This window comes from Camelus bactrianus, chromosome 5 (genome assembly GCF_048773025.1).
Source record: "Camelus bactrianus isolate YW-2024 breed Bactrian camel chromosome 5, ASM4877302v1, whole genome shotgun sequence".
NCBI classification, from domain to species: domain Eukaryota; kingdom Metazoa; phylum Chordata; class Mammalia; order Artiodactyla; family Camelidae; genus Camelus; species Camelus bactrianus.
The window spans coordinates 94,152,839-94,165,779 of record NC_133543.1 but is presented as its reverse complement, the minus strand read 5'-3'; positions in this window follow the sequence as shown (position 1 = coordinate 94,165,779).

The following is a 12,941-nucleotide window of genomic DNA, read 5'->3' as shown; positions in this document are numbered from 1 at the left end:
CAACATAAAAATAAAAACTACATTGAAAATAGGCAGAAGATTGAATAGACATTTTTCCAAAGGTCAACAGGCACAAGAAAATATGCACAACTTTGCTAGTAATTAGGGAAATGCAAATCAAAACTACAATGAGATATCACCTCACACCTGAGAGAATGGCTATCATCAAAAAGAACACAAATAACAAGTGTTGGTGAGGATGTGGAGAAAAGGGATAGGCTAAAAATTGGCACAGCCACTTTGGAAAACAACGTGTAGGTTCCTCAAAAAACTAAAAATGGAACTACCATATGACTCAGCAATTCCATTTCTGGGTATATATCCAAAAAAAGGAAAAAAAATAATAATTCAAAAAGATACACACACCCCACTGCTCATAGGAGCATCATTTATAATTGCCAAAATATGGAAGCAATGTAAGTGCCCATCAACAGATGAATGGATAAAGAAGATATGATTGATATATATATATATTGAGAGAGAGAGAGGAATACTTCTCAGCTGTGAAAAAGACTGAAATAATGCCATTTGCAACAACATAGGTGGACTTGGAGGGTATTATGCTAAGTAAAATAATTCAGACAGAGAAAGACAAATACTGTATGATATCACTTATATGTGGAATCTAAAAAATACAACAGACTAGTGAACATAACAAAAAAGAAATAGATTCACAGATACGGAAAACAAACTAGTGGTTACCAGTGGGGAGAGGGAAGTGGGAGCAATATAAGGGTAGGGGATTAAGAAATATGGACTATTATGTATAAAATAAGCTACAAGTATATATTGTATAACACAGGGGATATAGCCAATATTTTATTATAACTATAAATGGAGTATAACTTTTAAAAATTGTGAATCAATCTATTGTACACCTGTAACATATACTATTGTACATCATCTATACTTCAATAAAAAAGAGGTAATAGACTTTGTATTTATCCACATCAGTCCAATATATCATGAGATTCTTTTACATGGACTTCTTATGTGAGTTAAATATTTCTAAATATTGCTCATGGCCTTATTCAGTAGTTAATCCCCATAGCATTTAAGTAAAAATAATTTAGCATTAATACCTTTTAAATTACAGTTCTGTGACTTTAAGTTAAATTTATTTTGCATAGAATTTAATTTGTATGTGTATAACATAATGTTTTCAATTTTAAATATTACTATAAAGCAATGTGATTGCTTTGTTTGCCAGTGGGATTTACATATTCAAAGTTATAGCTTTGGAATATTATATACTCATTACAATGGATGTTGTCATTGTTTTTAAAACATTTTTTGTAGCAAACTTTTTGGATTTTTCTGTGCAGTCTCTGCACAGGAAAATGTTTCTGGTTTCTCCATCTCATGGGCATCAGATAAGAATGTACTTTCCGCGATCTTCAGTTTGGATGAGTGTATATGATCATGGCTAGCAAATGAGTTGGAAATGGAAGTTATATATGTTATTTTTGAGCTAAAGACTTAATAACCTATCCAAGACCACTCTTTTATTCCTCTGGCACAAGAATCAATAACATTGAAGACAGTGGTCTCTCCATTAGCCTGGGTTCTTATGTAACAACAGTAGAGTCCCCTTGCCAATCATTGATAGTGTGTAGTGTGCATGAGAAATAAAGCTTTGTGGTCATAACTCACTGATGTTTGAGGATAATTTGTTGCCACAGCACAACTTGGCCTGTCTTGACTAATACAGTCCTCACCATGTTGATACTGCTCTGTGCCTTTGCACAGGCTGCTTTTCCGTCTCTGAAACTCACACACTTTAATAACTTGCTAAATAGTAAGGTGTCTTTTAAAACTCAGAGCATATGTTCACACTTCTGGAAAACCTCTCATAATTGATTCAGCAGCAAATCTGGATTAGGTAACTTACCTTTCAATTCACAAGTACACAGTGATTATACATATCACATCCTATTATAATTTACTGTGTTATTTGTCACTTTCACCACAATGTTAGTTCTCTAAAGGACTAAGGCAGGCTATATTTTTTACAGAGAAATTTTTTTTCATTTATTCATCTATTTGCAAATCAAAAATTAAAGCTAAGTAAATGAAACAGGTAGGCTATTTTTGTATATCCTGAGTATTTGATTCTTGGTAGCATTCTTAGGAGAGCTAAATAGAGTGAGAATTGAATACATATATAATTATTGATTGAGTGATTGAATGAATGGATATATGAATAAATAAAAGCAGTATTATCAATGGTGACAAGTTTTCTTTTTTGGAAAGAGAAAAAATGATAGGAGACAGAAACTAAAAGAACTATATTTTAGGCATATTGATAATCATTTATACTTCTGTAATACTTCAGTGTTTACAAAGAAGTTCCCCTTTGCATATTGTTTACTTGATATGCCCATCAGTCTGGTTTGGGCAGACGATATTTCCCCTGTTTTACAAGTGAGGAACCTGAGCCCCAATAAAGTGACATGCTCAAGATAAAACAGCCTGGGGAGCTAAGTCATCTATAAAACCATTCATTCAGATTTCCTCACTGACTTTGAGGTAATGTGAGGGGGTTTCAGTTCATGTGAAAAAAAAAAATCCAATAACCTAAAATTAAAAAAAATTAAAAATAAAAGGCTCTAGCCAATAAATAATACAGAGAAGAGCAGGGGTCAAGACTCATGCTTAAGAGACTCACTCATTTGGGGCCAGGGGAATGGGAAAGGAGGAAACAAAGATACAATAAGGGAGTGAGAAGAAGAGTGTGAAGGAAAGAAAAAGTAAAAGAGAAATGGAAGTATTATACAGTGTCAGAAAAGAAAGCATAGTGGTCAGCAAAAAAAGGAAGCAGAGTGATGGCACAAAGGAGACTGAGTTGCTACAACAGATTCTGTGGAGTAAGTAGATACCAAACTGTGATGGCTTTTTTTTTTTTTTTTTTTAGATAACTTCATTGAGATATAGTTCCCATGCCATACAATTCACCCATTTAAAGTATACAATTCAATGATTTTTAACGTATCGACAAGTATGTGTAATTATCAGCACAATTTTAGAACAATTTCTTTGCCCTAAAAAGAAACTCTGCATGTTTTAACTATCACTGTCCTAATCCTCCAAACCCTCTTCCCTCCCCCTCATCACAGGCAACCATTAATTCACTTTCTGTTTCTGTAGAATTCCCTGTTCTGGACATTTCATATGAATGGATTCAGGTAATGTGTGATTATTTGTTGCTGGCTTCTTTTGCTTTGCTTAATGTTTTCAAGGACTGTCCATGTTGTATCATGTATCAGTACTTCATTACTTTTTATGGATGAGTAACATTCCATTGTATGGATATACCACATTTTATATACCCATTCATCAGTGAATTGACATTTGGGTTGTTTTTATCCTTTGACTTTTGTGAATGATGCTCCTATAATTATCCGTGTATACGTTTTTGTGTGGACATATATTTTCTATTCTCTTGGGTAAATATCTAGAAATAGAATTGCTGGGTCATATAATTAATTATCTGAGAAACTATCAGACTGTTTTCCAAAGCAGTTTTGCTTCAAATTTTGAAATCTTAACACAGTGGTGCTGAAGGTTAGGAAGAAGAGGTTATGTGTACAGACTCCTCCTTTAAGGTGGGGGCTTTATAACTTAGTAGCTTTTGGAGACTGTTTGGTTGTGTTTGAAACTTGGCTCTATTACCTGCTGGATATATGACTCAGGAAAGGATACTAAGCTTCTTTATTCCTAAATTTCCTCCTCTGCAAAATGGAGATGATTATAGTAACTGCCTCAAAGAGTTGTGTTAAAGAAGGTACATGTGCAAAATACTTGCCACTATCACTGGCACACAGTAGGCACTATATTGATGTAAGCCTTGACTAAGAATGTCTACAGTGAAGGACATGTTATTTAATTGAGCAACAGGACTGCTATGGACTGAATTGTGTTCTCCCCCCACTTCATATATTGAACCTCTAACCTCCAATGTGATGATATTTGGAGATGGGGTCTTTGGGAGGTCATTATGTTTAGATGAGGTTATGAGGGTGGGGCCTTCATGATGGGATTAGTGCCCTTATAAGAGGATATACCAGAGAACCAGTTTCCTTTTTCTCTTGGTCCTCCATCAGAGGACCCAGGAAGATGGTGGGCATCTGCAAGCCAGGAAGACAGTCTTCACTGGGGAATCAAATCAGCTGGCGCCTGGATCTTGGACTTCCCAGCCCTTGGATCTGTGAGAAATAAATTCTATTGTTTAAGCACTAAGTCTGTGGTGCTTTGTAATAGAAACCTGAGCTAATGGGAGGATTCAGGAAAGATTTTTCTTTTCTATTTTGGAGAAGCTTGTGCATATGAAAAGGCAGAACAGCAGAAGCCAATGGGCAGATGGGTTTGAGGATACTTGTGAGAAAAAGGTGGTCTGTCTAGATTGTCTTTTACGGGCTCCTAACTCGACTTTGCAATTCACAACTTGTACTTTAATAAAGATGTTGGTATCCTGATCACATATTTACTATATTGCATTAAAATTGAGTTCCAGGGGTCACACATCTCAAATATTTCCCAGAAAGTAGGTAACTAGAGGATAGAAATAGTCTTGTTTTGCTTTGCTTTACCCTGCTTTGTTTAAGAAATGAGCTTCCTGCACGTCTAACAAAACAACGTCCTGCTTTCAATTGTAAAATTGAATTCCCATTACCTGTTTCTTGTTCCCATCACTGAGACTGGACATGATATATTAAATAGAAGTTGGTGCCACATGTCTTACACTTCTTAATGAACAATTAGAATTAGTTAGTTACCATTGTTTTTCTATTTCCCAGCATTGTGTTCAGTGTTTCTCAGGGAGCAGGCAAAGATAAAAGTAGAGTACATTATTTTAAATTTAAGGACATTGCCATTTATATTGTGAAACAAACCAAGAATTCAGGATTAACTTCACATCTTTACAAAGCAGTATTTCAATGTGTCAGCAGCCATACTACCACAAGAGGAATAGAGACTAGAGACAAAAATAATTCAAACATGTTGAGGAATAAAAAAGGAGAAAAAAAAATTGAAATTGAAGCATGTAAATGAGCTTGTTTGGAAATGAGCTGTGGAGTTAATGGATCAGTGGATTGGAGAGAAAGATAATTCCAGGCATTGGTTATAAAAGAAACAGAGGCAGCAATTCAGATATTATGGACAAATGATAGCACATTGTGGTGTGAATGCCATAGAGATATGATGCTGGGGTAACTGTCACAAAAATCCTCATTACCCAGTGATTTTGTAGTGATTTTTCTTTCTCATGCATGCAGATGCATATGTGGAATTTGAAGAAATTGATGGCATGGAGTTTTTAAAAGAATGGAAAGTTCATTCCAAATACTCCTTTTCAGGCTACTCCTTAAAATACAAGACATTTTGGCACTTTCTTTCATGTCATCCTTTACCTATGGGTAAGTAGATTCTTCCTTTTTTCTCAATGGTGGCATAGACAAAATAGAGATTTCCACAGCTGGGCAGAGCTCTGCTTTAAAAAATATGCTTGTGTCTCTTTTATGTTACTGGACTTTGAAAATCAAGAGTAGTTTTGATTTAAAAGATATGAAGAAGGAAGGAAATAAATTAGGAGAGAAGAAATCAGGGGAAAAAAAGAAGGGAAGGTGAGAAGAGAATCCATGTTTCTTTACAGGATTCTTTCTAAATTCTCTTTACTGTCTTAATCACTTCTCTTGTCATCTGCTTAAATAGCTCTGCCTCCCGGCACATGATGAAGTGGGAAGCTGTTAGGCTGGAAAGTCCCAAGGCACAAGTGGCTGCTCTGTGTTCGCAGTGTGTGCCGCCTGCTACTTATGGCTCAGGGGAAAGTGACAGCAATTCTCATAAAGGCTTTGGCTGTTAAATATAAAACCCAGAGCACGTCCCCCTGTGTGGAGCTGCTGCCTTGTTCTGGCTTCATCCTCCAAATGGTTCTGGAAGCATAAACTTAACTAAGTTGACTTACTTAGAAGTAAAGGCTGATCCTAGGTCACAGGATGCCTTGCAAAATTGAGCATCGGTCTTGGTGAGCATCTCTTGACACCAAGTAGACGCACAGATTAGAGGCTGAGATGCTTGGGGCCGATGTTACGGAGGGGAAACTGGACAAAGAGAGTCCAGGATTCATTAAAGGACCATGTCTCCCTCCAGGGAGAAACATCTGCAGAGAGGACTGTGCTGTGTCATCTTAGAGTAATGTGGCGGGGTGGAAGAGACCAAGAAGACTGGTTACATCAGAGTTATACTTAGGGGACACGAGAGGTAGAGAAATCCCAATGTGTTCTCTTCCTCCTTCCCCCACCTCCTCATCATATTTCTAACAGTAAATACAGGTCAAAACAAGTATCAAAACTATCCTTGGAAGGTAATTAAATTAAGATATGAGACTATAACTAATAACAAGAGACAAAAACTACTATTATTATTAAGAGTGACATGAAAACTGACTAAATATCCAAATATGGACATAAAAATTAGTCATTAAGCCCCCCAAAAAAGATAGGTGCATAGAATGTGGGGTGGGTAGAATTATAGCAATGAGTATTATATGTGTATATATGTGTGTGTATATATATATATATATATATATATATAAATATAAAATAGCATTTTATATTTGGATAAATACTGCCTCTTCTCATTGACTGCCTTCTTGAGTCACTGTCAATTTGCTTGCAATATGGTCTCCTTCAACCAGACCATTGTTCTCATTCACTGGATTCTGTAAATGACATTAAGATTCCAGGTTAGGGCAAGTCTCCATAAACAAACATATATATATATGATATATATATCATATATATGACATCTCCATGGGACATGGTAATTAGCCTTTTATTTCCTTAATGTGTTCTAAACTGAGAGCTTCCTCTGTCTCAATCTTTTTGAATTATGTTAAAGAAAAGGATCCACTGGCTGGAATTTCAAATTCTTCAGTGTGTTCAGATTGCATAGCCTCTTTCACCTCTTCTCCATCCTGCTGAATCAACACTTGATTTATTGTTAAAAGAAAACTAAGTGAGGGACCAGAATCCTGACGGGCATCAACTTGAGTGCGGTGGGAAAGTGCAAAAGAGTCAAGGGACCACGTAATAATGGATGGAAGAGGAGGGATCAAGGACAGAGGGACTGCAGTAAGCTTATTTCAATTGCAAGTTTTAACCATCTGGGATTCTGGGGTGGGAAGAACCTCCCAGAGATCCATCACTCCATCCCTAGATGTGGAAAGACCTAGATGTGGTCTTTCCAGACCGATGAGGCGCTACATCCTTTGGGACGACTCCTCAACTGAAAGCCGATCAAACAGCACTCCAACTAGAATTACCAGTGACTCATGCGCTTCAGAGACACCGTGTTGCCGTCATTTATAGCTCAATTAGCACCTTTTAAAACCACATCCTATTTTACTATATTTCTCATTGTCAGACGTTACTAATGAGAAAAGCCTAAGCCACAAACAATTACATTATTAAAAGAATTAAGAGGAATAAACTGAACACATTATCCTGGCTTCAGAAATTATAGTAGTAGAAGGTGTTTCAAATAGAGACAGACTATATATAAATCATAAAATATGAAATCTAGCCCAGATGATTCAAAAACAAGAGAAATGAATCAGTTAGTTCTTATCAGTAAGCATTAGAAGACCCTAATAGACAGATTTGTTTAAAAAAAAACAAACGTAGATTAAAAATACTCAAACTTAAATTGAATAAGGAAAAACAGTTTCCAGTATTATTATTATTAAAAATACTCTAACTCAAATTGAATAAGGAAAAGCAAAGTTTCCAGTATTATTAATTTAAAAAAACTAATTTTTTTTAAAACAGGAAAATAGGATGATCAAGCTTCTGTTTATACCTACATCTGTCATCTTTCTATCTACATTTATGTGCATGTATTTTTTTTTTGATTCTAGGATAGCTATGGCTTTTTTTTTTCTTTCTCCACATTTCTACCAGTATCTATTAGATAATTTATTTATTACTTTATTGAAATAAATAGACTTTTTTATGAGCAGTTGTACGCTTATAGCAAAATCAAGCAGAAAGTAGACTTCTCACATCCTCACTCCTCCTAACACGAACACTGTGAATATTTTGGATTATGGCCATTCTAACAGGTGTGCGGTGGGATCTCAATGTTTTAATCTGCAATTCCCTGATGACATCTGATGCTGAGCATCTTTTCACAGACTTATTTTGCTATCTGTAGAATGTCTTTTGCGAGGTGTCTGTTCAGATCATTTGCCTATTTTTGAATTGGGCTGTTTCCTTGTTGAGATCTGTGATACACAGGCCGTTAGTGACAGGGTGGTAAGGTGTGTGTTGAGAGGAACCAGCCGCTAGTCCTATGATTAGGTCTGTCTTTTACGGGCCAGGCTGCCCCTGGACCATTGCTTCACAGGTGCTTTTTAATCTCCTTTCTCCATCTTTCCTTAGGTGAGGGGGCTGGAGTCCTGTCCTTTCTACTTCTCCAGGTTGGTTAGGCTCTGGTTAAATAGTTCTTCTCGAGGAAAGGCCCCTTTTAAGAGGAACAGAGTGCTCTGGGCATTTTTCAAAATGTCCTCTTTCCGTTACTGCTGCTGGCAGTAAAAGGGGATTTTTCTCTGATCTCTGCTGTGAGAACCTGGTAGGATTCCTACAAGTGAAACCCACAAAAGCATGGGTCCCTGAAAGACGGGGCCTCTGTGAAATTTTCAACTCTCAGACTCGTCCACGAGGAGCTTCCAGAAGTCTGTCAGTTACAGCTCAGGTTTCCCCACCCCAGGACTGGCTCCCACCAAGGCTTCTGCTCCCGGGTTTCTGCCCATGTTAAGTTGTGCCACTTGTCTCTCCAGTTTTAGAAGCTAGACCAGAAACCGGACGTACGTGAGGTATTTGTTTTTAGTGTTGTTTGCACTTAGCAACTCAGCCTGGTCTTGCACTGGCCTTGTTCGGGTTTCCTGCCCAGATTTGCTGTTTGCATTCTCTCACAAAGCCTTTTAAATCATGTAATTTTCTTGCTAACAATAATTATTTTATTTCTTAAATTACTATAAAGTAGCAATTTCATAAAGAAGATTCTAAGTGGGGAGCGTATAGCTCAGTGGTAGAGTGCATGCTTACCTGCACGAGGTCCTGGGTTCAAGTCCCAGTACCTCTATTAAGAAAATGTTTTTAATAAATAAATAAACTAATTACTTCCCCTAAGATTCTATTGGCATGCATTTTTGTCAATCAGAATCATTTAAATGTTTTAATAATAGCGAAGTGTCAGGGTATCTCAAGAGGAAACATTTTCTCTGACAGAGTTTTAAAATTTTCAGATTTTTATTCAATGCATCTATGCTGTAAATCCATCAGGGACATAGAAACTCTCATACTACACAGAAAGCCACTAACTAGCCTAAATTAATGAATGTGTATGTTTACAATAAATCCCTAATCACCATGTAGTGAAAAATGAGCGTGTAAAAATATATTCATTTCCTGTTGAGTTATCATTGTCTTTATTTCTGTAATTGATCACTTAGATTGCTGTGGCTGTTAATCAAATTATATTTTAAAATATATACGTTATTTGAATTAGTGGAAACTGAACTGCCTAGATGATGACATAATTTTATGTCTAGTTTGCTTTTTTTTTTAATAAAAAGTCTTTAAGTTTCAGCAATCATATTTTTTGTTTAATTGTAGTCTCTATGTCAGCACTCTCTTTAAACCGCGAGTTTTTCTCAGCTGGAATTTTACACCTCTACACTCATTATATTCACCAGTGAGGATGATAAATACGATACAGAGCTCGGGGTTATTCCCTCACCTGGTTTGTCTTTCCATCTGTAATCAAAAAGAAATAATGATAAGTTTACCTAATATGTACTAAGTAAAAAACCCTACTAGTTAGTTGATCGTGACTAAGGCAAAAAAAAAAAAAAAAAATAGTTCTTTCTCTGTCCCTTGCCCCCTATTTATGCCAGTAATAATCCACTTTCAAACATTTGACAAGAAGAAAAGCACCTTTTATATAAATGACTTCTTTACAAAGCATTTTTCTTAGAACGCTTGCAAAATGTCATGTGTGTGTTTAATCACTGCCATTTTTAAAAGTCACTATACGTAAGGCTAGAGCATATGACACTCCAGAGGTACTTCAAATGGATTTCCAAGTTAGTTCTAAATATTTAAAACAGATATTTTAAACGTTGATGATATGATCCTTCAACGTCTGCCTCTCATTAATTGTCATGTGGAATGGATTAGCCAAAAGCTGAATATCTGGAACTACTAAAATTGCAGAAATGTAAACATAATACCGTAAGAGGAAATCTCCTGCCTTCTCATAAAAATGTCCTTGAGAATCAATGGAATTGCCCTCAGTTGAAAACAAATCCTGTCCTAGCATTAATGCAGATCTACGTTTTTACAATTTAATGAGTAGCCAATAGCTATGGCTTTATTATTGGTAAAAAGTTGGGCTACCCTTTTATGTTTGTGTGGGTATGTCTGTGTAAGATCAACACCTATGAGACATATAACCAGTAAAGAAACTCAGAGATGTTGAAGATATAGTTTGTATCATAGAGTTTTGCCATGGAGGGCAGAACTGAACTATTAATCCTGAATATAACCGTCGTGCGCAAATCGCTTGGGTCTGTGGGAATTCAAAGGGCTCACTTTAAAAGAAAACTTGATTCTTGGAGCAAACAAATAGGTTTTTATATTGAGACAGACTTAACCGAAGGCATTCAGCCCTGCTAACCTTAAGTCATGTGGTTCAGCACTGTATAAATTGCAGGCCAAATCACCCCAGGAGCTATGCTTTGGACTTCCAGAAAAACAAAACAAAATTACTCTGTCCACCTTGCTGATGGCACTTTGTGTCAGCCTGACCCATACATGCCAGGCACTCAATGGTCCAGAAAGGTGACTCCAAAGTCCCCTTTGCTCCTCTGTTACCATGTCAATTACCTGGTTTCTCTAGTCCTGCTGTGTTTATGTCTGAACTGCTCCTTTGCCCATCTCATCTTGGATTCTTTGATAATAAAAGCAATCAGAATGAATGTCTTCCTTAATGCTCACTATACACCAGTCTCCTAATTGTTTTATATATATTAGCTGTTTTAGTCTTCATGGCAACCCTATGAGGCAGGTACTACTATTTTCACTCTTTTGAAGGTGAGCAGTTCTCTGAGCTAGATTATATTATTATCCCCATTATACAAATGTAGGTCCTATTAGTGTCTCCATCTTCCAGATGAGCAAACTTGTTGGGCTGTGCTCTGCAGTCCTGCAATCCTTGTAATAGCCCAGCTGCAAGACCAAAGAAAGCCCAAAACAGTGACAGAGACAGCAATGCTTTCTTGGATAGTGCACCTTACAAGTCTGAAGCAAAAGGTCCTAGAGTGACACCCCACCATGTACAGCAGACTGCAGGCAGGACACGGCAGCAACATTTGCCACCTGGAAGAAAAGGAGGCCACCATTTATAGAGGGAGTCATTGTCAGGTTGGCCGATCGGTTACCAGGGAAACCAGTGGCTGGGGCAGGGGGGAAAACACACAGGCAGTTACTGATTAAGCCCTATGATTAAGAGGATCGGATAGTTGCATGAGTCAAACAGGGGCCGATCAAGCAGGAGATAGATGTACAGAGAGCAAGAGAGCTGCCATCTTGAGTGGCCAGACTGTACAGTATTTTGTACAGAGAGGTTAACATTCACGAACTCACACAGGCTGGTAAGTGATGAAAGTAGGGCTTGAACCCAGCCATGCTGTTCCCTGAGTCCCTGCTCTTAACATCTTCACTGTGTAGCCTTCATCTTGCTGCTGGCTTTTGGAAGTCGTTGATTCATGATCTCCATGGGTTTGAAGTTCAGCTTCTCTAATGGGCTTGGCGTTCTTTTCCTATTTGAAATCCAATAAAAACCATCCTTTTGAAAAACACCAGTCTGTTTTCACTTCATTAATGCAGTTGGTTGTCAGTGTGTATGAATGTGTGTGTTTGTGTTTTCCTGTGTATGTGTACATGCACATGCACGTTGTGCACATGAGTGAGGTTGGAGAGGTGTGTGATCTTGGAAAGCTACCTCTCACAAACACCAAGAACCCTAATAAACAGCAGTTTAAGAGTGCCACAGGGTGTCCAAGCTTTCCCAGTCCAGACTCAGGCACAACAAGCCCTTAAATGTCGTCTTGATGATTTTTCCTCTCAAAGCAAATGAAGTTGCTGATTTCACCACACACTTGCACAGACCTCCTGATGTATCCACAGTTGAGGATTAAACATAAACTCTGGGGGAAAGTTCTGTCCCGGTGGGAAAATTATTTAAGGCTCTATGAGCAGTTAGATAAAATGTGTAAAAAGACAATTTGGATACTGTTATCCAACTTCAAAATTTGCATTGTTTTATATGGTTTTAATTTTCAGTTTTACTCGCAGTTCATCACCCAGACAGAGATCTGCAAATTCAAACCTTGATTAGCACAATAGCAAAAACAAAACACCTGGAAAACCTGTACCCACAAGCTATAGCATACTGTCTCTGTCAAACTGATTTCTTTCCTTCTGCTTGGGTGAAAATTCAGTAAAAGAAGCCAGATGATGATGTTTTAGATAACCTAAAATAATGAAAATGTGATGGTTTGCTGGCATTGACAAAGTGTTTTAAAGACGATGCAAAGCTGAAATACGTATGTACAGAGAAGTATGGCTTAGTATTTGAATAAAATAGTTCCATTGTGATTAACTTGTATCGGACACTTAGTATCTTCTAGGTACTAACTCCTTTATATTTCTTAACTGATGTAATTTGTACAACAAGCCTGTGAGAAAGATTTGATTGGCCCCGTGTTAAAGAAGAGCCATCACGGTCACCGTGCTCTGCCAGGAGGTCAGAGAGTCAGGATTCAAACTCAAGCATCCCAGCTCAGAGTCCATGCTCTTAATACTGTAGCTCTAGTT